Source organism: Bactrocera dorsalis, chromosome 3 (genome assembly GCF_023373825.1).
Source record: "Bactrocera dorsalis isolate Fly_Bdor chromosome 3, ASM2337382v1, whole genome shotgun sequence".
NCBI classification, from domain to species: domain Eukaryota; kingdom Metazoa; phylum Arthropoda; class Insecta; order Diptera; family Tephritidae; genus Bactrocera; species Bactrocera dorsalis.
This window is the reverse complement of record NC_064305.1, coordinates 86382559-86404056: the sequence shown is the minus strand read 5'-3', so window position 1 is coordinate 86404056 and position 21498 is coordinate 86382559. Positions and strand designations below refer to the sequence as shown.

At 37.9% G+C, this 21498-nt stretch overlaps 1 protein-coding gene across 2 annotated transcripts in view; it reads left to right on the top strand.

The window, feature by feature from the left end:
* Window positions 1-21498, top strand: part of LOC105229665 (uncharacterized) — a 339005-nt gene that overhangs the window by 243216 nt on the left and 74291 nt on the right. The gene's annotated exons all lie outside the window — the stretch shown is intronic.

Below are 21498 nucleotides of genomic sequence, written 5' to 3'. Positions count from 1 at the left end.
CCAGATCCTCATTACCATGGCGTTTTCAGATGTTTTTACACAACTCATTATTATTATTGAGCCTCCATCATATGCTCTCAATACTGTTATCGTTTTCCCGCCAATCCGAGGTATTAACACCCTCGTTTTGATTTCTAACAAGACCAAGCGTAAACTCGTTAGGCTTACCTGCGATCCTATGAAGAAACGCCATCATGCTGTACTTGGACGGTATCTCGTCACAACTCTTTGCCAAGAAGTATGGGTCTTTCCATCCCCCAAGTTCGGAGCAACCTCCGGTATATGTAAATGGGCAGTATTTCCTCAACCCTCTTTGCCCAGAAGTCTGAGCTCTTCCATTCTTTTAAGTTCGGAGCTATCTCTGGTAGGCAGGTGACCATATTCTCGACCATCCAATCGACTTAGAGTAGAGGTAACCTGAAATAAACGCCATAAAATGAGACCCTGTACCTAGACCCCTGCAATTCTCATCCATGATGTTCTCCTGTAGCTCAGTGAGCTCCTCTGACTCCAAAGTCTTCCGCGGAAAGTAGCAAGGCTGTACCGCCATCCGTATGCTTCTTAGAGCCTCGGAATATTTTTGCTCGCCTTCAACTAACGGAGGAATTTATAGCATAATGTTGTTCTCCGATTGCTTGTAGCTAATTCCTCTCCTGCATCTTCGATTTTGGAGATCCTTGGGGCGTTATTTGCATATACTATTAACAGATATGTGTCGTTTGATCTCTTAACATCTACCTGTCTGTTTTCGTATTTTTCTAACTATCGAACTAAAGCACGGCTCTAAAAAAATCACCCAACCTCGCTAAGGTAGTTGAAACTGAGAAGCGTACACTACGTGAAGTTCAGAATACCCAATCAGACAGCTTAGTGATATTTGGCAATGACTCAGTCATATTTTTCGCTGTATTCTTTCCGCACAACTATCCACCACCTGCAGTCTCACCTTACCAACTAACCATTACATATGATTTTACTATGGTTCATTGACCACAGTCGTCCTACTGCTCGTGGCGAATGACAACATCTCTCAAACCACAACAAAATACTATAAGCCAACGCCAACGGCAGCAACAAATTTCGCTTGTTTGCCCGACTGGCTGTCAGTTGCAATTTCGCTGGTTCTCCACTCAAACACATAAAAATATACATATATGTATGTATGTATGTGTGAACATGGTTAAATATGCACTCGGGTGTGTGTTTGCCCGTTGGCTGCCGCGTGTGTGACCTCCATCGCATATATTACGAGCAAGTAATTGTTGTTTATTTGTATGTATGAGCGCTGCAACTGCAGTTGGCAACGCCATTGGGAATTCACCTTTGCCCACACACACATATACCTACATACATACATTTGGGTAGGCAAAGCAAAGCAATTTCGTAGCTTCATGATGCTTTCACACACACATGTATGTAAGTATAGGTATGTGTTGCTTGTGTTCCTTGTATATGCGCGTGTTTGAGCAACGGTGTATTTATATGCGTGTGTGTGTGTTTTTCAGCAGGGTTTGCTAAGCACTCGTGAATTGATGATGTCTTTCGACAATTCATCCGTGTCTCGTTTTCTCCTACCTATCTGCTGTTAGCTCAGCATTCACAACAACTATACTGAAAGCAACAACAAGAACAGTAAAACCAACAACAACAACAGTGAAAGCAACAACAACAACAAGCAGCTCTTTTGTGTGACATTAATTGCTCTTCAAGGTGCAATTAAATACGAATTTCATTGTGTAGTCAGCATTCGGCATTCAGCATTCTCATTTCGCCATTTTCGGGTATTTTCCCAGTCAAAGTCATTGCTTATGCTCCACTACATCTATGTAAATATGTTTGTACTCGTGCTCAACTGTCAGTTGTAGCAGTTTTCCTGGCAATCTAATTTCGTGTAAATCGTTTTGCCTGATGACTTTCTATAGCTTTTGAATGACACAATAGATCCGAAATGAATTGCCGGATTTTGTCGTTGTGATTTGTAGTGAATGTGTGGCAAACAGTGTGTTTCATTAAATGTCCTACTTAGCAACTACCGTTAGTATACGAAGGAGTTAACGCAAGGATAAGGGTAAAGTCAATCTGAGAGTGTCATTTTGTGCTCAATTGAATTTATTGTTTGACAGTTGTAATTTATTGTGATTTTTATAAGCTATTGAAGCTGGTTTATAGTGTGTAAATGGTTAGCTGTGGCTGCACAACATAACCTCAAAAGTTGCTTTGAAACCTGAAATGAGGTGTTGTAAGGAATTACTGTGTTACTTAAAGGTAACCGCTCGCATGTTAACTTAGTATTAGAGGTGATAAAGCTAAATATTTTGATATGAAAATCTATTTGAATGAATCCAAACAATTCTTAAGCACAGACAACGAGTCTCAAAAACTGTTTTTGTTTGTTGTTTTTATTTTAGTTGCATAGCATTGTTAAATTTGAATATTGCAGCGACTTTTGTGACGTCTTTTTCTTGAAATTCCTATAAATTAAGGACACACGTTTTTGTTGTCTTATATATTATTGGCAAATTACAGAGTTAGAGGACACTAAGATTTCAATTCTAGTTCAAGTTTATTTCAAAGGCCTTAAATTTTACTTTTAGAATTATTCTGATCAGCTGGAGAGAGATAAATATCTATCGTATTGTTGAACCGTGGTCCAAGTCCTTTAATTTAGTCCATATTGCTCCATGTCTTCCTTATTAAAGGTACTAAAATTAACCTGCTTGCATTTAAGTGCTTGAAATATGCCACAAAAGGATGATCAAATATGACCCATATTAAGAAGAAACAACAATTTCTAGTATTCAATACTAGTAATTATTATCATCTTCTAAATAGGCTTAACTTGAATTAATGCAAGCAATGCTTAAACCAATTTTCAGTGCCTTCAGCGATTGATTTTAAATAGCTTCAATTATGACGCGTTCTCCGAAGTAGATTTTCAATTTCACAAACATAATAAAGTCAGAAGAAACCAAAACTGGCAATTACGGTTTCTGAGTTTCTCTCGTTTCTTATTTGGGCGAAAAGTCTTTCACGATCATATTAGAACATGACAGCGCTTTATTGATGTAATAAAAACGATAATCATCACCTTGAGCTTTGATCGTATTCAACGTGATTTGAACGTTTGGAAATCATATTCATGAATCCACCAACGTCAAGAGTAATACCACGTATGATGAATGTAGCATCGTTGTCGTTTTCGATGTCAATTTGACGTTATGGTTGCAAAAGATTTAGGTCTTTTGGTACGAGTCTATTATTGACACGCTTAACACCCAAAAAAGTATCCGAAACATTATTCGAAATATTATCCGAAACATTATTTAAAACATTATCAAAACATTATCCAAAACATTATTCAAAACATTATCCAAAACATTATCCAAAACATTATCCGAAACATTATCCAAAACATTACCCAAAACATTGTTCAAAACATTGTTCAAAACATCATCCAAAATATTATCCGAAACATTATTCAAACCATCATCCAAAACATTAACCGAAACATTATCCAAAGTATTATTCAAAACATTAACCGAAACATTATCCAAAACGTTATCTGAAACATTATTCAAAACATCATTCAAAACATTATCCAAAACATTAACCGAAACATTATCCCAAACATTATCCAAAACATTATTCAAAACATTATTCAAAACATTATCTAAAACTTTATCCGAAACATTACTCAAAATGTTATGCAAAATATTATCCAAAACATTATTCAAAACATCATCCAAAACATTAACCGAAACATTATCCAAAACATTATCCAAAACATTATCCAAAACATTATCCAAAATATTATTCAAAACATTATCAAAACATTAACCGAAACATTATCCAAAACATTATTCAAAACATTAACCAAACCATTATCCAAAACATTATCCGAAACATTATTTAAAACATTATCCAAAAAATTATTCAAAACATCATCTTAAACATTATCCGAAACATTATCCAAACCTTATCAAAACATAGTCCAAAACATCATCCAAAACATTATCCAAAATATTATTCAAAACATTATCAAAACATTATCGAACACATTATCCGAAACATTATTCAATATATTATTCAAGACATTATCCAAACATTATCCGAAACATTAACCAAAATGTGTTGAGTGTGTGCAATTTTCAAGCACTGTTTCTTTAAATGATTCGATGTTATCGTCATTAACAGTCAATCCCAGATATTTATGCCCTCGTTTTGATTTCTAGCAATACCAAGCGTAAACTTGTTAGGCTTACTTGCGACCCTATGCAGAAACGCCATCATGCTGTACATGGGCGGTTTTTCTTTGTTCAAAACTCTAAGCCTTTCCATCCTTGCAAGTTCGGAGCGATCTCCGGTTGCCAAGTGGCCGTCTTCTTGTCCTTACAATCTGCTAAGAGCAGACGTAACCTGAAATAATCGCCTTGGAATGAGACCGGGTACCCACACACTTGTAGTTCTCATTCAGTCGTAGGTAAACGACTGGCATGAATCAAGTTTTCGTTGACTTTACGGTTTTTGCAGAATACTTCGTGCCACTCAAATGTTCATATTGGTGATTAGAGAGTCCACAAGATACTTTGGTAAGATTTTGAACGCTTCCGTAGCTGTTTTTCCCACGAATATAGAAAAGGCTCTGTGTCAAAAAAAAATTAAATGTACCAGTCCGAGTCAAATTTGATCAAATGTAAAAATCTTGGATCTCTATGGATCATGTGAATTTAGAAAAAAGAAGACAAAGCAATATTCTACTTTATATAATATACAAACAATTTCAATGTGAATTCTCGCTCATATTGACTCTGACAATCGGATAATCGAATCAATGGGCCCATATTTCATATGACCGTCACCTACTGTCTTGGCCTCAACCACCCACTTTTTATAATAACAATTTCCAATTCTCCTACTTAAAACTGTAACTTATACTTCACTTAAAGATTTACTTTACTTCCAAGACTTAAACTAAAAATTGATTGATTCTCCCAGAAAACTGTAGCAATACGGCGATATCATTTATTACTAACGCAAATTGCAATCGGCGAAAGCAATCAACTTGCCACAATGTACGTTGCATTCATAAGCAGTAAGAAGTGCCATGGCAACAATAAGAACAATAACAAAAACATAGCAGTAGCAAGAGCTTAGATGAGCAAAACTGACCAAGCACAACGACATGCCGACAGCTGCAGCTACAGCAACAGCAAGCGCCAACAACAGTATCACTCTCAACGGTAACATCAGCGCCATGCTACATCATCATTATTGTCAAAATCATCAGCATTACCGTTAGCTGCTTGATCGAGGTAGTCAAGTCACGCTTGCACCTGGCAACACTAAATCGAACTCAATCACCCACTCCACCAGCTGATTTGCCACATTAAGCACTTCCAGCACTGCCACATGCTGTGGCGGCACCAACCTTTACCTTTGCAGTGCTTTCAATGCATTCCACAATCGAAATTGCAGCAATAAAACGCTACTTAAGCGCTTCTTTTTACTTCGCTGTGTGGGCAAGTAAAGGAAGCCGGAAAAAGAAAGCGGAAAAATCAAAGGTGGGACTCTCGCAATTCCAGTGAATGGTTAGCCAAGCACAATGCCAACACATCATTGCAGTTAAAAAGTTATTGCTGCTGTTATTGTTGTTGCCGTTGCATGCACGCACGAAGCACGAAGCTTCACACGCACACACACATACTCTTAAACTCTCGTGAAATCGTTTCTAATAAATATCTTACATTTGATAATGCCCTTAACTTCACTTCACATGTGATGATGCTTTGTGGCATGTGGCATGTGGTCCTGGCCTGGGACATGTTGCAACCTTTATTAAATTGTTATTTTTATGCTGCCATAAAATCTGTTATGATATTTGATGGCGAATGGTAGACGAAGAAAAAGAGAAGAGCATAAATATTTACTTACGTGTGGCAACTAGTTTTTAATTCAAATGCAACCCTGATATCAATTCACCACTTTAAAAATATGTAGAACTGAAATTGATTGATATAATAATCCGATTTCCGGAGTTGTTGGAGAGTCACTACGATGTGTGTGGTCTGTTCTTGTCCTCACGAAACACAAGTCCTCTACTGCTGGTCTTAGCCGGGAGCAAAATGGGTCTAATGAAGGTCTTAGTCTGTCCATTGATCATAGTTCGCCGCTTCTGGTCTTAGCCGGGAGCAAAATGGGTCTAATGAAGGTCTTAGTCTGTCCATTGATCATAGTTCGCCGCTTCTGGCGAGTTGCTGTTGGCACCTGTCCCAATTAAGAGTTTAGCCGTAGTGGATACCACCAAACACGTACCAAAATCTTCCTGTCATCAAGCCGTTTGCGTCGGCTTATCGCGATGGTCAGTTAGAAAAGTATGAGTGAAGCCTCTTTCGGCTCTCGTTTCATTGTTGTGTTCAAACCATTTGGTTCACTCAATGAATCTACCTATCTGTGTATGCTTTTCGTAGATAGACAATCAATATTAGGCACTTGATGGATTTCAATAGTTCTACGTCGGGTTTATGATAAAGCTGCAAACTCACAGAGGAATCACAGAACGGAATCAACGAATTCGAAATGGTCAGTTATAGGCGCTGACAGTATCAGAACCAAAAACACTGTTCACTTTTCCTTGCGCAAGGAACCATAAATATTCCTCACGAACACTTCTAAGGCCGCCTCATCAGATAATGTCATTGTCCATGCCTCGTTATCATATAGAAAGTTGTACTTTCTCTATTTAGCCCAGCAGCTCGTATTATTTTCCCTAGCAATAGATTGAAGAAGCTTCCTTGTTTGAAATCTCGCTTGGTATCGAATGGTTCGGAGAGGTCGGAGGCTTTTGGTATTGCTCAGATTACACAGCAGTATTAGCTTTGCGAGGATAACAAGTTTAGTCATAAAGGCGTAGAAGCAGAAGAGGTGGTGTGTTTCGATCACTATCAGACACCTGATCGATTGTGGATTTGCGAGGTCTAAAATGACACTGATAAGGTCCAATCAGTTTATAGGCGGTGGGCTTCAGTCCTTCACAGACCACTCTTCATAAATCTTACACGTGATATTAAGGAGGCGTATCCCACGACAATAGACGCAGATTGTGGGGTCTTCCTTTTTGTGGGTTGGACAGAGCACACTTAGGTTCTAATCGTCGGGCATGCTTTTATCCGGTCATATTGTGCAAAGAAGCTGATGCATGCACCTTGTCAGTTCTTCAGCGCCGTGTTTGAATAACTCGGTCGGGTAATTGTTATTCGAGCCTCATCAGTCGGGCATTAGAGCGTCTGCTCCATCGTCATCGATTGGGAAATCGGGTTCGGCATCTCCAGATGTTACACTCACACTGCCGTTCAGCAGGTTGGAGAAGTGTTCCCTTCAGTATACTCTGATCATCAGCCTGTAGATCACCTTTGGGGGGCCAACAAGAGTATGCAATTGCACCATATAATTTTCAAAGCGTTGCTGTCGCCATAAAGCTTTCCAATAAGCAATTGTATATAATATACAAATTATTTTCCATATTTCCAAAGAATTCATTTCAAAAATAATTTGACTAAATTCCACTAAATTGCTTTCACAATAAAATCAAATATTCCAGTCTCAACGCATACACAGCCCACATAATTGTATTGCAGACTGCTCCCGCGCCTAAAAATAGGCTCGACTTTCTGGTTGCTCTTTTGCATGCACAACAGCAAATGGAAAATCGAGACTGCTCTAAAATTTATTAGCTCTGCACAAAGGCAAAAATTAATATTACACTGAAAATTCCCCAACATTCCTGCACATACAGTTATTTGAGATATTAACTTTTATGCCACAACAGGCTCCACTGTTGACTCCTTTATTTGGCGTTATAAAACGGATGTGTTGCAACAGGGCAAGGCAAAAAATAGGGTACTAGAATATTCAACACGCAAGCGATGTGAAGCATATTTTCAACTAAACATACAAACACACCCAACTTCGCATATTTGTGACATACTCTCTCACATACATGCCGCACACTCGCACATGAGAGCACTGCAGTGCAACGAACACCTTAAATAATGCTGCGAACAAAAGCAGCCAGCGCCAGCTAGCTGTGAGGAACGAGCGCAGCTGCAGAGATGTCGAGATGTGGCTGCCAAGGCAAGTTAACTTCAGCAGGTGTCCAACCTGGGAGGCGTGCTAAACTAATTTCCTACTGCACCTAATGCCACAACAAATTTTCTTGTTGTGTGCCATAAATAAATTAACGCACTGACGCGCAGCAGGTGGTGGACCAGGTCAGCGTGTCTTACCGTGCGCTTTGTTAGACTTTATATACAGCTCGTAAGCTTCTTTTGTCTTGAGTGTGGAGTACTAAAATTTGAGTGGCGACACGTTGAATGCAACGCTGCAGTGTGCTTAAGCTGAGGGTGTGAAAAAAGAGCTATGGTTGTATCACATATGGTTCATAGCATATAGTTACCGTTAGGACTTCCATTATATTATCTACCGCATATATTCACTCAAATTTGCTTTGTGTTAAGTTGCCAGGACAGTGTGTAAACGTCAAGTAAGGTATTTTCATAATGAAGCTTTCTTGTTTTGCTTTCTGTTGGAACCAAATATTGTCAAGATCAACTTCTTCCAATTGCGGCCATAAAAAGTTGGTTATCATCGATCGATACCGCCCTCTATAGACAGGAATGGTGTCACCAGCTTCAATTCGAAGAAGTACGGCCAATAATTCCACCAGAAACCTCACCAAACTGTTCATTTAGGTAAATGTAATGGTTGTTCATGAATAATTTGTGGATTTTCTTCGTACCAGAATCGACAGTTTTGTTTATTTACTGCACTACTCCGATGTAAGTGAGCCTCATCGAAGAAAGAGATTTTCTTAAAAAAATCTTTTATCGTTTTCAAGTTGTGCCGAGACGAAAATAGCAAATGCGGTGGTCCAACGTCTTGAATTCTTGAGTGAGAACAATTTTATACGGATGCTACCCCGACTCCTTACTCAAAATCCGCCAGTTTATGGTTTAAAACAGTGCCAATCCTTGAGGACGTCTTGAAATCGACAAGACTTACCTGAAACATAGTATGATCCCAAATTTTCATTGCATTTGATCCTCATACCATAAAAGAGCTGCTCCTCAAGGATGAAGTAGTGAATAGGGAGAGGTATTGGCAACAACTTCCAGGCATGTGCCATGCCAAGTTACTAATGAGTGGTTACAACCTTAAAAAACTGAAATATATAATCAACCAATGGATAAACTCAGGCTACTTGTCGCCTTTTGCACAGGCTTTTGTCCAAGAAGCACTTATATAATATAACATTGGCCTAACTTCTCGAACGATTTGCCGGTTTTTCGACCTGGAGTCTGAAACTCCACAACACCTGCTAATTGACTGAGCAGTCTGCAGGCGCAGGATACAAGCCCTTGGATCCATGTTTCCAAATTGAGATCACATCACCTCAATAGCACCTAGCAGTATATTACAATTTATAAATTTGCTGGGGCTAAGTGAGTAGTTGTGACTTAGAAGAGGGCACAATAGACCTTAGGTCGCGGTGCAAACCTTATTTGTTTATCTAATCTAATCTAATCGCTTTTGGAAAACCCGGTATATACGCGAACTTGTCCCTCATCTTTTGAGGTAAGGATATGAAATTTTGCAGGCGCTCTTTTCTCCCCTAAGAAGCTGCTTATTTATCGAAACCACCCTTATCGGTTCACTACAGGCCATAGCTATCATACAAACTTAACGATTAAAAACGAGTTCATGTATGGAAAATTTTTCAATTTGTAAAGATATGTTTACAAAATTTAGTAAAAATTATTACCCAAATTCAATCCGGTTGGATGGGATCACTAAGAGATATAGCTACCATATAAACTGATCGATCAAAATGAAGTTCTTGTATGGAGAAGGTTTTTATTTGGCAAGATATATTCAAGAAACTTGGTATGAATTATTGCTTAATGTCATGCTACAAGATCCTAAGAAATTATTCAGATCAGCCGACAATAACATATAGGTACCATATAAACTGAACAATCAAAATGGAGTCCTTATATGGAAAAACTTGTTTAATTGAAGAGATATCTTAACGAAATTTCGTAATTATTATTATATAGGACAACGGCACTATCTCCGAACAAATTATTAAGATCGGCTGACTGTAGTATATAACTGCCATACAAACTGAACGATCAAATTCAAGTTTGTGTATGGAAAACTTTTTTATTTAACGAGATATCTTCAAGAAATTCGGCATGAGATATTGCCATTAAATATGGTGCCATACCCGAATAAATAATTTAGGTCGGATGACTATTACATATAGCTGCCATACAAACTGAAAGATCGGAAGCAAATTCTTGCTTAGAAAACTTTTTCATTTGACAAGATACCTTAACAAAATTTGACATAGATAATTATCTTAAGCAATAAAGTAACATCTGAAAAAATTGTTCAGATCGGACCACTGTAGCATATAGCTGCCATAAAAACTGATCAATCAAAATGATGTCCTTATATGAGAAACTTTTTTAGTTGAAGAGATATCTTAATGAAATTTAGCACAGATTATTGCCTAAGAAATTGGCACTATATCCGCACAAATTATTCAGATCGGACCACTATAGCATATAACTGTCATACAAACTTAACGCTCAAAATCAAGTTCTTATATGGATTTTTTTTATTTGTGACCAAAGCCAACTATGTTTTTTTTTCTTCTTTATTTTTAATTTTTCTCAACAAAATTTGCGTCTTTGACTCTGATTTTCTAATTAACTTAGAGCGCATTTTCTTAGCTTTTCAGGTTTTACTACACTTTCTGCTCGTACTACTTTTATTTCGTTTTTTTTTTTTTTCTACACCTGAGCACATTTAAATTTTATTTCCCTTCCATCTTCTACTTCCCATCAGCATGCACGTTAGTTTCTCTTACTTACCATTCTCTTGAGTTGGAATACTTGCGGGATTTAAAAATTTTATTTCTCACCAATGTTGCACAATTTATTGCCACAAATCGGATTTGTATGCTTAAGCATCACGCCCAACGCAGCAACGCCCTTCGGTAGCTACAAATGATTTGTTAGTATTAAATGCCACACCCACACCGTCTTCATTTCAGACTCATTCCCACTTACGCCTTTCTCTCACTTGCGTTTCTTCAACTGTCTTTCGTCTTCCGAGGCAACTGAGTCCTTGAGACCTTTTAGTCAAGTTACCGAGCATTTGATTTACTAACACACTCACTTCCTTCTACATTTTCCTAAATTTACTCAAATGTGTGCTTGCAACAATGTACATGTATGTGTGTGTGTTGTAATATACTACCGTATTATGTTGGCATATTTTGGTACGTGTCTGCTGAGTTTTCAGGCTTTCGGTTCTAAGCACATTGCCGAAATGAAGTTGAATGGCGGCGCAGCGCACGTGGCTGCCACAACACGCAAACACACCTACAAAAGCATTTATTTCTTTACACATGTAGTGATACTCCCCTGCCGCCCAGTGCCGCTCCGGTATTCCACGGGAAATACCTGGCGCACACAATTACTCACACATGAAACCATACATTCAGCGATATATACATTTGTATGTATGTACGTAGGTGCATGCTTGAGTACATTCGCAATTCCCACGTGAATTATTTGCCACTATCTTGCTTTCGTCGAAATTTAATGAGCTGCGAACGTGTTCGTCTGGCATTTCTTGCCGATAAGCCAGCCGTTCGCAATTGCGCAAATATTTCTCAAATTAGAAAGTAGAAAATTTCATTAGTCTGTCAGTTCATTTGTCGGAATTTTGGTGGAAATAAAATGTACCGTTATTTTGAGCTTGTAGCAGTCGCACAGTAATCAAATTTAGAGCGGCTTTCTTCGTGTGTTTCTGGTATTTATTGAAGCAAATGAATTTCGCAAAAGTTTTCGGTTTTTGGTTGATCTTCAAAGAGTCACTACAGACATTTTTTCTATGCTAACATAAATATTCTTTAAACAACTTTATATTGAACAGCATTCTAGTGATGATAGAAATATGGTTTCAGCTAGATTCGCCGTTTGGGTCACACAACGAATAGGTCTTGGAAGAATGACGACTAGATCCAGCCTTTTTGATTAAAGTAAATATTATTTCAAGGTGCAATGTAGGTACAAAGGTTCATGGCTTATTCAAAGGTTCATGACGTCATATTAATATTCAACAATACCAGCACGGCTCAACCATTTTTATCCCGAAAGTTGAATTCCATCGGACCAACCTCAATTCGTAAGAGCAGTATGGGCAGAGAAACCGCGTGTCGACCTTGACCCTTTCGAAAAGCCTTTGGCCAGTATTGGCTTTGCCACGTCGGCACCGGTTGGATATCTCAAGTTTCACCAAGTCTGAAACCACTAGATCTTTTCATATGCGTTTTGGTGGCGTTCTTCGTCGACTAATGGAGGACACCCAAACGTACATTTTGCAAGCTGGAGTGTTTTCTTCTACTAGGCCGATATGTCCAAAATAGTGATAGGGAGAAAAAATGCTTCGGATAATTAAGACTACTTATCACTTTACTTTATCACCCATGCTTCCGCGCCATACAATAGGTCGGATATTATGAGCCGTTCCCACGTTAGTCGGATCCAAGTAACCGGAACGGACCTAGATTTTTATCAAACCAAGAACTGTCAGCTCCGCACCAGTCCTCGAAACTACTTCAAGAACATTTTCTGCTGCTACAACAACAGCAACGGATATTATGAGTGACTTACAGAGCGTTAGTTAGGTTTTGCGGGCTTTTTTAGGGCTTTCAGAGCCCTTGATACCCCTTTTGGCAAGAATGATTATCCGACTGATTTCGCGGCCGACGTCGTTCTTAGCATTTTTGCAGGATCCTGGGTAGGCGAGTCTTTCACTACCTCGACGTTATAACTGTCAACACTGACATGATCTTCCAACATTTGAGATCCTTCATTTAATGTCAGGAGTTACTTTGTCTTATGTGCGTTCACCACACAGCTATTTGTCTCGCTTCTTTTTGAATATTTTCTATTCTTGAGAAGGTTGCACACACGGTCTTTTTGTTGCGGCCGACCATGTCGATGACAAAGGCGAATAACCAGTGACTCTTGAAGAAAATCGTGCCAGTACGCTTAACATCTGTAGCGCGGATTATGTTCTCAAGTATTAGAAAGTCAATCGATAAGGGGTCGCCTTCTCTGAAATACAGTTTGGTATCGGACAGCGTGGAGAGGTCTTTTGCTTTTCTAATATTATTGTCGTATTGTGAAGATTTCAGCCATTCGTACTTTTAGTATTGCCTTCTCAAGCTTGCCACAGCATTTCTGGAGGAACGGATTGTCATTAGCACAATGCGGAACCAATTTTTGTCTGAGAAAACATTTCAAAATACAGGGAAATTCATCTTTTTTCGGAATTTGCTCATACTGAGCCTTCGAGTATGTTTATGTTATGGAAAATCTCCGTATAAGAATTATATTGTCTAATGGCTGCTTGAAGATGGCCCAAAACTTGAAGGTAGAGATAAAATCAAGTTTAATATGACTTATAGAAAATGAAACTCGGTCTAGCATCTAACCAGGATCTCTATCCTATTTCGCATTTTAAGTTCTCTGTTCTTCGATTTATACTTCTTAGCTGATGGATAGAAATTATAGAATACAAGTAGATAACAATTAATTTAAACGAAAGTGAACTTTTCCTACCTCAAGCAGCATTTCGTCGCCCCTGAAATGCAAAACAACGTGTCATCAAACAAATCCAATTTTAGGTTTTATATTGTTTGCAATTCACGACATCATATTATGGCCATATGATAAAATTTCAGACTTCCGCTCTTAGAAATAACCAATATATAACCATCTTATAACCAATATATACCCATTTCATAACCAAACCCCAAATTTTGTTTCAATATGAGGGGCTTCTATGTATTACATCAGTTTTCCTTCGACTCTAAACTTATGAAAAGTGATGTTACGTTATTTTGCATTTTAAGTGACGATTTAATTGAAGAAATTGCTTGGTTTTGCTAAAATCAATTCATTAATGTCTCAAAGCAGGTTTGACACAACTTTCTTCTTCGCATATTTATTCATTTTTTTTATTTATTGGTTTCTTTTTTACTTTTTTGTTGCCAGTCAGTATTTGTATCACTCGAACAGCTCTTACGCTCCCGTGAACTTCACTCAATTCATTTGCCGCACGCAAACATTTCGCTATAAAATATTTGTTTGCTGGTATTTGTTGAAGTATCTCATGTCATTTTTAGTAATGCTGTTAGCAGCATAAATATTTGCTGCCTTTTTTGTTGTTGCTATAGATATTTGCAGTGTTTTCATTTAGTTTACAATATTTCTTTTTCATTTGCTGGCAGTGCTGCGGCCCTTTGAATGCTTATATATACAGCAGTATGTGTATAGTTGTATGTATGTATATAGTATATAGTGGTATGCGTTTGATTGTGTCTTTGTATGTATGTGTATGTGTATGTGTGTGTTTGCGCTTGTCAGCAATTTGTTGCGTTATGCCTCCATCAAAATGTTTTGACTCACTGATTTGACAAATTTGTCAATCTCAGCATAAAAAGTAATAATAACAACAAAAACAAAAACTGTCAAAGTGAAGTCCTGTATACTCACATATATGCTCTCATGCACATGTCCCTTATATTTATGTGTGTGTGCGCATATATATGATTTTATTTATATATATGTATTTGTTTATGAATTTCCACGGTGGCTTGTGGCAAAATGAAATGAGGACGTGCGTGGGAAACTAAAAACATAGCCAGCGACCTCCCTCATTCATCAAATAAACAAAAAAATACCCAGCTGGAAAGTTAAATATCGATGACTCCTGTAAAAAGTTGCGATAGTATGGAAAGGCCTAGAAATATAATATTTATGATTATATAATAGGTTATAACATAATGGATGGATTCTTCTGCAGTGGAGGTTCAGCAAACTGGACACTATCTTGAATTTTGTTTCTCACGATATTTGAAACCTTTGATGAAATAGTTTGCACTAACTTCTTCAAGACAACATTACTGTTATCATGTTTTTTGACATTATCTAACATTTTTTCGTTGGTTGACTATCTCTGTGTTGAGAGAGATTACAGAAAGAGTTTGGACACTTAATTCAAGAGATTTTTTAACCCATGTCGCTGTCATATGAGCAAGTTTTCGATCTTACTGTGAACCCTGTCAAGGTTTTTTTAACCTTAGATCTGTTTTTCGAAATATCTAATCATATCTGGAAGATTTATTATGACATAAACTGGAAAACTTTGATTTGGGCTAACAAAAAAAAAAACTACTTCTTCACGTATTTTGATCAAAAAAAAGCTTTCTTATCACCTTACAAATAGTCCGCTTTTGTGCCAATAGGATTTGATAAAAATCTTTCTTATCACCTTTCAAGTACTGCTTTCCCATACACTTGTTATAAGGCTGGAATGGCCCTCAGTGACGAATTTTGCTTTTGTTGATTTCGACTCATATTTAGAGAAAGATTGTTAAACACTTTCCATATAATGCAATATTAACCCACGTTTCTCCACCAATAAAGATGCGTTGTATGAATGCATGTATATGAATGTTGTCAAACATCTCTTTTCTAGCTCTACTCGACGTCGATTTTGCAAAAGACTCAGTTTTTAGTTACGAGACTAATATTGGCCCTCCTCATATCCAAAACATTAACCAAAATGGTAGCATCAGAGGTGATATATGTACAATTGGAAAGACATCTGGAGATAAATCTAGAAAAAGGAAGACAAAAAGCAATATCTAGTCCGAGTCAAATTTGATCAGAGGTGATTTTCAATTGGAAAGACATCTGGAGTTCGTAATGAAGAAGACTCGCCAATACACTTCTGTAATAATATATTTTCAATAATTATCAATAATTTCCATGATTTCATCGGAAGCACAAAATTTCGAGCATAGTTTTGTCATGAAAAAAATATGCCAGAGAAGCTGTGCGCGTCATAAACAAACAGCTCCAAACACACATTATTAGACTTATGAAGACCAATCTAAGAACAGACAAGACAAAATCTTGTCCGAGTCAAATTTGATCAGATGGTATATTCAATTGGAAAGACATCTGGAGATCAATCTAGAAAAAGACAAGACAAGACAAAATCTGGTCCGAGTCAAAATTGATCAGATGTAATAACCAATTGGAAAGACATCTGGAGATCAATCTAAGAAAAGGAAGACAAAATCTAGTCCGAGTCAATTTTGATCAGATGGTATATTCAATTGGAAAACTGTTTTTAGGCAAAAACATCAAATTTAAACTCAAAAGATCGCCTATCAGTACTGTCCCAGAGATAAATAAATTAAGCGAACTTAATCCTGAATTAGTGCCGAAGGTAACTTGATATCAGTTAATACAACGAGGTTCCATGGGGATCGGATAGATCACAAAAAAGCAACAACTTAAACAGAAACACCAAATATGATTGCCAACGTGCAAAATAAAAAATCTAACGGTATTCATAATGCAAATTGCCACAGCTTCATATACACACACATATATATGTATATACATACAGATGAATAGGTGTGCGTATATACTTGTATGTTGCACGGTGTGTATGCAACGCCAGCTAGTCATTTGTTAGCCGCGCTCTGAATGCTGCGCACTTTGCAGCTTATGCCTCACGTGTTTAGTTATTTCACGTTGTTGTTGTAGTGCCATTGTTGCAGTTATTGCGTGTTTAATGTTGCTAGGTTGTTATATTGCGAGCTACAATTTGTCACAAATACCGTTATTTTTTTTTGAAGCACACACGCGCTCATGTGCCAGCCACCACATTTGTAAACTGACACAAATATACTGACACATGAGTGTGTGTGTATGTATATTTCTGCAACATGTGTTGCCAAGTGTGTTGCACGCATGAAAAATTCGCCGACTCGCTGCGACGCCGCACATTATACGTGCCCCAAATACGCTACTAGTGCTAACGGCAACAAAAAAACTAACAGCAACTTGCAACACAACTAGCAACTGCCAACTAGTGACACTCATTTCATTGCTTCTGCGTAATTGAGGTATTTTTTTGCGCTCGAATTATTGCTTTATGGCAGTTATGGCGTGCTCGCGTTGCTGTTGGCTGCGAAAAAAGGCGAAACATGGAAGAAAACACGAATTAAAAGTGATTACTTCAAATCGCTTGGCTATCAAGCAACTTGCCTCAGCTTACCTCAACTTGCCTGCCACACCCAACAACCCTTTGGGGCACCGCATGCATGTCGTTGCGCACTTGCCGCTTGTTATTGTCTGTGTCATGCAAACCTTGCCACCTGCCACTCCCCGCCCACGCTGATGTTTGCTGGCAGGCTAGCAAGCGAGTAAGTGAGTTATACAATTGTGCTTGAAGAGGAAACGCATTGTTAGTAGGTGTGCGGCAGTGGAAATAGTGCAAGTGGCATGTCGTCGCCGCTTTTTTGTTGTTGATTTATTGCACGTCTACACTTTTATTACCTTGACAACACTTTTTACTTGTTTTACTTGACTTTTCAGCAACGGTCAGTGCGTGTGCATGTGGCACGGTTTGTGTGTCATATTTCGTTGCCTACTTGAAGGCGCCACAACATTGATTTCCTTGCATTGCCCTTACTTATACTTTCGCTTTTGGCTTGTGTTGTGTTACTGATATATGTTCATGTGTGCATGTATGTGTGTGTGGATTTTGTGAGTATCTTGTTTTCATTGTTCGTGTTCACTTGCTTTCTTCGTTTATTTCACCCTTACTTAAAGGCTTGCGTATGTACTCGTATGTGGCATGTGGCATATGCTATTAATATTGTGATTAGTATACTGACCTCTTTTGCTTTTAATACACCATAAATACCGGTGCGAGGAGAGCAACAACTCCGATTGTTTTGCCTTTCACCTTTTGTTTCCTTTGTCACTTCATGCCAGACATGGGGAGCCTAAGGAGAGCACTTAATGTTTTGTGTTTTCTCGTCAGTCAGATTCAAGTAGAGGCTTTGCTAAGGAAAGACCAGTTGGTGAAGGTTTAATGCAAATGGCTGTGCTGGAATATGCTTTAAGTCGGCTTTAGGTGGACATATGGCAAAATGTAAGAAGAGAAAAAATCTGATAAGAACCACGCACACATTCCAAACTCTTCAAAAGTCACTGACTTGCTTATGTAAAGATGAAGGTGACACATCAGACCTGCAAGTCTATCGGTCCAAAAATAGAACTAAGCACTTGCTTTAAAGAAAGATTTTATGTCTTACAAACTCGAACTAAATTTGTCAGATACTATTTCCTCATATCTCTCTAAGTATGCTAGTTAAGCTTTAAAGAATTTTGTAATTGAAAAAAAAAAAAAAAAATTGCAGCAATGCAAATTCTCATGATAACTACAAATATGCGATAAGAATAGCCCTGTTAATTGCAAAAATGAATCTAAACGTGGTCTATACCTTCCTCGAGTCTAATACACCCTATGATCAAATTTGACCCGGACTGACTGAAAGAAGCTCAGCAGTGTTGTCAAGCAGCTCTGTTGCAATCTTTATGAGACGCCGTGTTTGCAAAAGATTCAGGTTTTTTGACAAGTCTATCGTTGACATTCTACATACACAAAACTGTAACCAAAAAATTATGGAGGCGATCCAAAAGAGATGTTGAGTTCCTTTGCTGTCTCACTGATGCGTATGTGATTATTTTCAAGCACTATTTCTTTACATATTTATATTGTACGACTTGCATAAGGAACGTTTTTGTTAGATTGATAGATGAGGAATGCACCGCGACCTTAGGTCTATTGAGCCCGTGCGTTTTCGTTACATTCGCGACCTTTGCTGAATGCTTTGTGCCTTGTGTTCGACATAAAGTAGAATCGCCAAAACACTTCTGCAACAATTGAAACAATACCGTAGCCAAAATCACTACTTGTCACTAATTACCATATGGAGATCAAACTTCAGCTGAACACAAAAACAGGGCCAGTCTGGTTCAAATTTGATCGTATGTCATCATATAACCACTGGTCTCATTAACGTTTTACTGTAAGTATTGGACAAAATATGGAATACATTTATGATATTGCTTGATAATACTTCGATCCATAACCTCTTTTAGGCACAAAGACAAATTTGTCAAGATATTTATAACGGGTGATTTTTTTTGAGGTTAGGATTTTCATGCATTAGTATTTGACAGATCACGTGGGATTTCAGACATGGTGTCAAAGAGAAAGATGCTCAGTATGCTTTGACATTTCATCATGAATAGACTTACTAACGAGCAACGCTTGCAAATCATTGAATTTTATTACCAAAATCAGTGTTCGGTTCGAAATGTGTTTCGCGCTTTACGTCCGATTTATGGTCTACATATCATTTCTCATTTCTGGTTGAATGGCTACGTAAATAAGCAAAATTGCCGCATTTGGGGTGAAGAGAAACCAGAAGCCGTTCAAGAACTGCCCATGTATCCCGAAAAAAATGCACTGTTTGGTGTGGTTTGTACGCTGGTGGAATCATTGGACCGTATTTTTTCAAAGATGCTGTTGGACGCAACGTTACGGTGAATGGCGATCGCTATCGTTCGATGCTAACAAACTTTTTGTTGCCAAAAATGGAAGAACTGAACTTGGTTGACATGTGGTTTCAACAAGATCGCGCTACATGCCACACAGCTCTCGATTCTATGTCCATTTTGAGGGAAAACTTCGGACAACAATTCATCTCAAGAAATGGACCCGTAAGTTGGCCACCAAGATCATGCGATTTAACGCCTTTAGACTATTTTTTTGTGGGGCTACGTCAAGTCTAAAGTCTGCAGAAATAAGCCAGCAACTATTCCAGCTTTGGAAGACAACATTTCCGAAGAAATTCGGGCTATTCCGGCCGAAATGCTCGAAAAAGTTGCCCAAAATTGGACTTTCCGAATGGACCACCTAAGACGCACCCGCGGTCAACATTTAAATGAAATTATCTTCAAAAAGTAAATGTCATGATCCAAACTAACGTTTCAAATAAAGAAACCGATGAGATTTTGCAAATTTTATGCGTTTTTTTTTTAAAAAAAGTTATCAAGCTCTTAAAAAATCACCCTTTAGTTCTAAAGGCATTATACCGGAAACTTAAAAGAAGGGTCGAAAATCGTAAATCGAGGGTGTTCAATTCTCTGAGTTAGTCTGAGGACATACATATGTATCTGGTTTAACAGATTTTATTCTTCTTTTAATTTACAAGAAAAGTCAACTGAAAGCCTGAAACGTTTTAAGGTCTCCACCTACAAGTTTTCAGGGTTTTCAAAAGAAAAACTTCAATAAAATTATAAAATATCCAAGTTAATTAACTGTTGAGTTTTCGTATGCCATTCTGCAGTACGAACGTAGTCAATATAATCACACTATATATCTATAAAAAAACAGTAACAACAAATCCAGTTTAACTATGCTGTTGTAAAGTCAATGAACTCCCTAGCTAACCGACTAACAGCGTCAGGTGAATGGTATAACCGCCTCTGTACAACAGTTTAGATACGCAACAAAAGACACAACAACCACTCTCGCATGCGACTCTGTCGGAACTACATGCAACATCGCGCGTAATAATGAGGCGGTTCGAGAAAGTGATGAGGTTGTTGATTGAGCCTCGCAAAATGAACGAGCAGAGATTTGTTGACTGTTGACGATGCTGTTGACGCCGTTGACGGAAAGGGATATGTAACGGAATTCCACATGACACACTTTTCAGAACTTTTCCACTTGCCGGAGTATGCCTAGAGTTACAAATACAGTGACACAGATTTACATAAATGTAAACAAGTCGTAGGAGGGGTGGTGTATGGGAAGAACGCTGAAAGGAGGAAGTATATGGAACAGCAGCCAACGGTGATGGCTTGGTATAAGCAGCATATATGAAAAGGATTTACTCATAGAAAAGCTTTAATTATTTTTTTTTATTTCGCAAGACATCTTTACAAAATTTGGTGATAATTATTGTCGAAGACAACGCTTAAATCTCCCAGTTTATTGTTTGAATCGGACCACTATGGTATAAAGCTGTCCCACCAACTAAGTTATCAAAATGAGGATAGAGAGTGGCTTCTATGTAGCCGAAGTTAAGAGTTTTAAGTTAAGAGTTTTTCCTATTTTTGTTATGATTTATAACAAATAATTTTTTACAAAAACAATGCATACCGATAAATTTTTATATAAAACCGTTTCTCTTACAGAATCCGTCAGAATCTTTTAGTAATTGGAAAATTAACCGCATTTGTTGTTGGTTGTTACCACATTGACTTCGATTTTGCATTTCCACTTTTCTTCTAGCACTCCCTTTAAGTTATAAACCGCCTCAACTATGCAGTATACTTACAAAACATGCATGTATGTAAGTAATTGGTGACAGCTGTTCCTTTGCAACGCTACTCAACTTCATAACACACATATTTCGCTTCAAGAAGCGCGTAAAAAGTTTTATTTTTCCTTTTGCCTGCGGCCCATATTCAAAAGTTA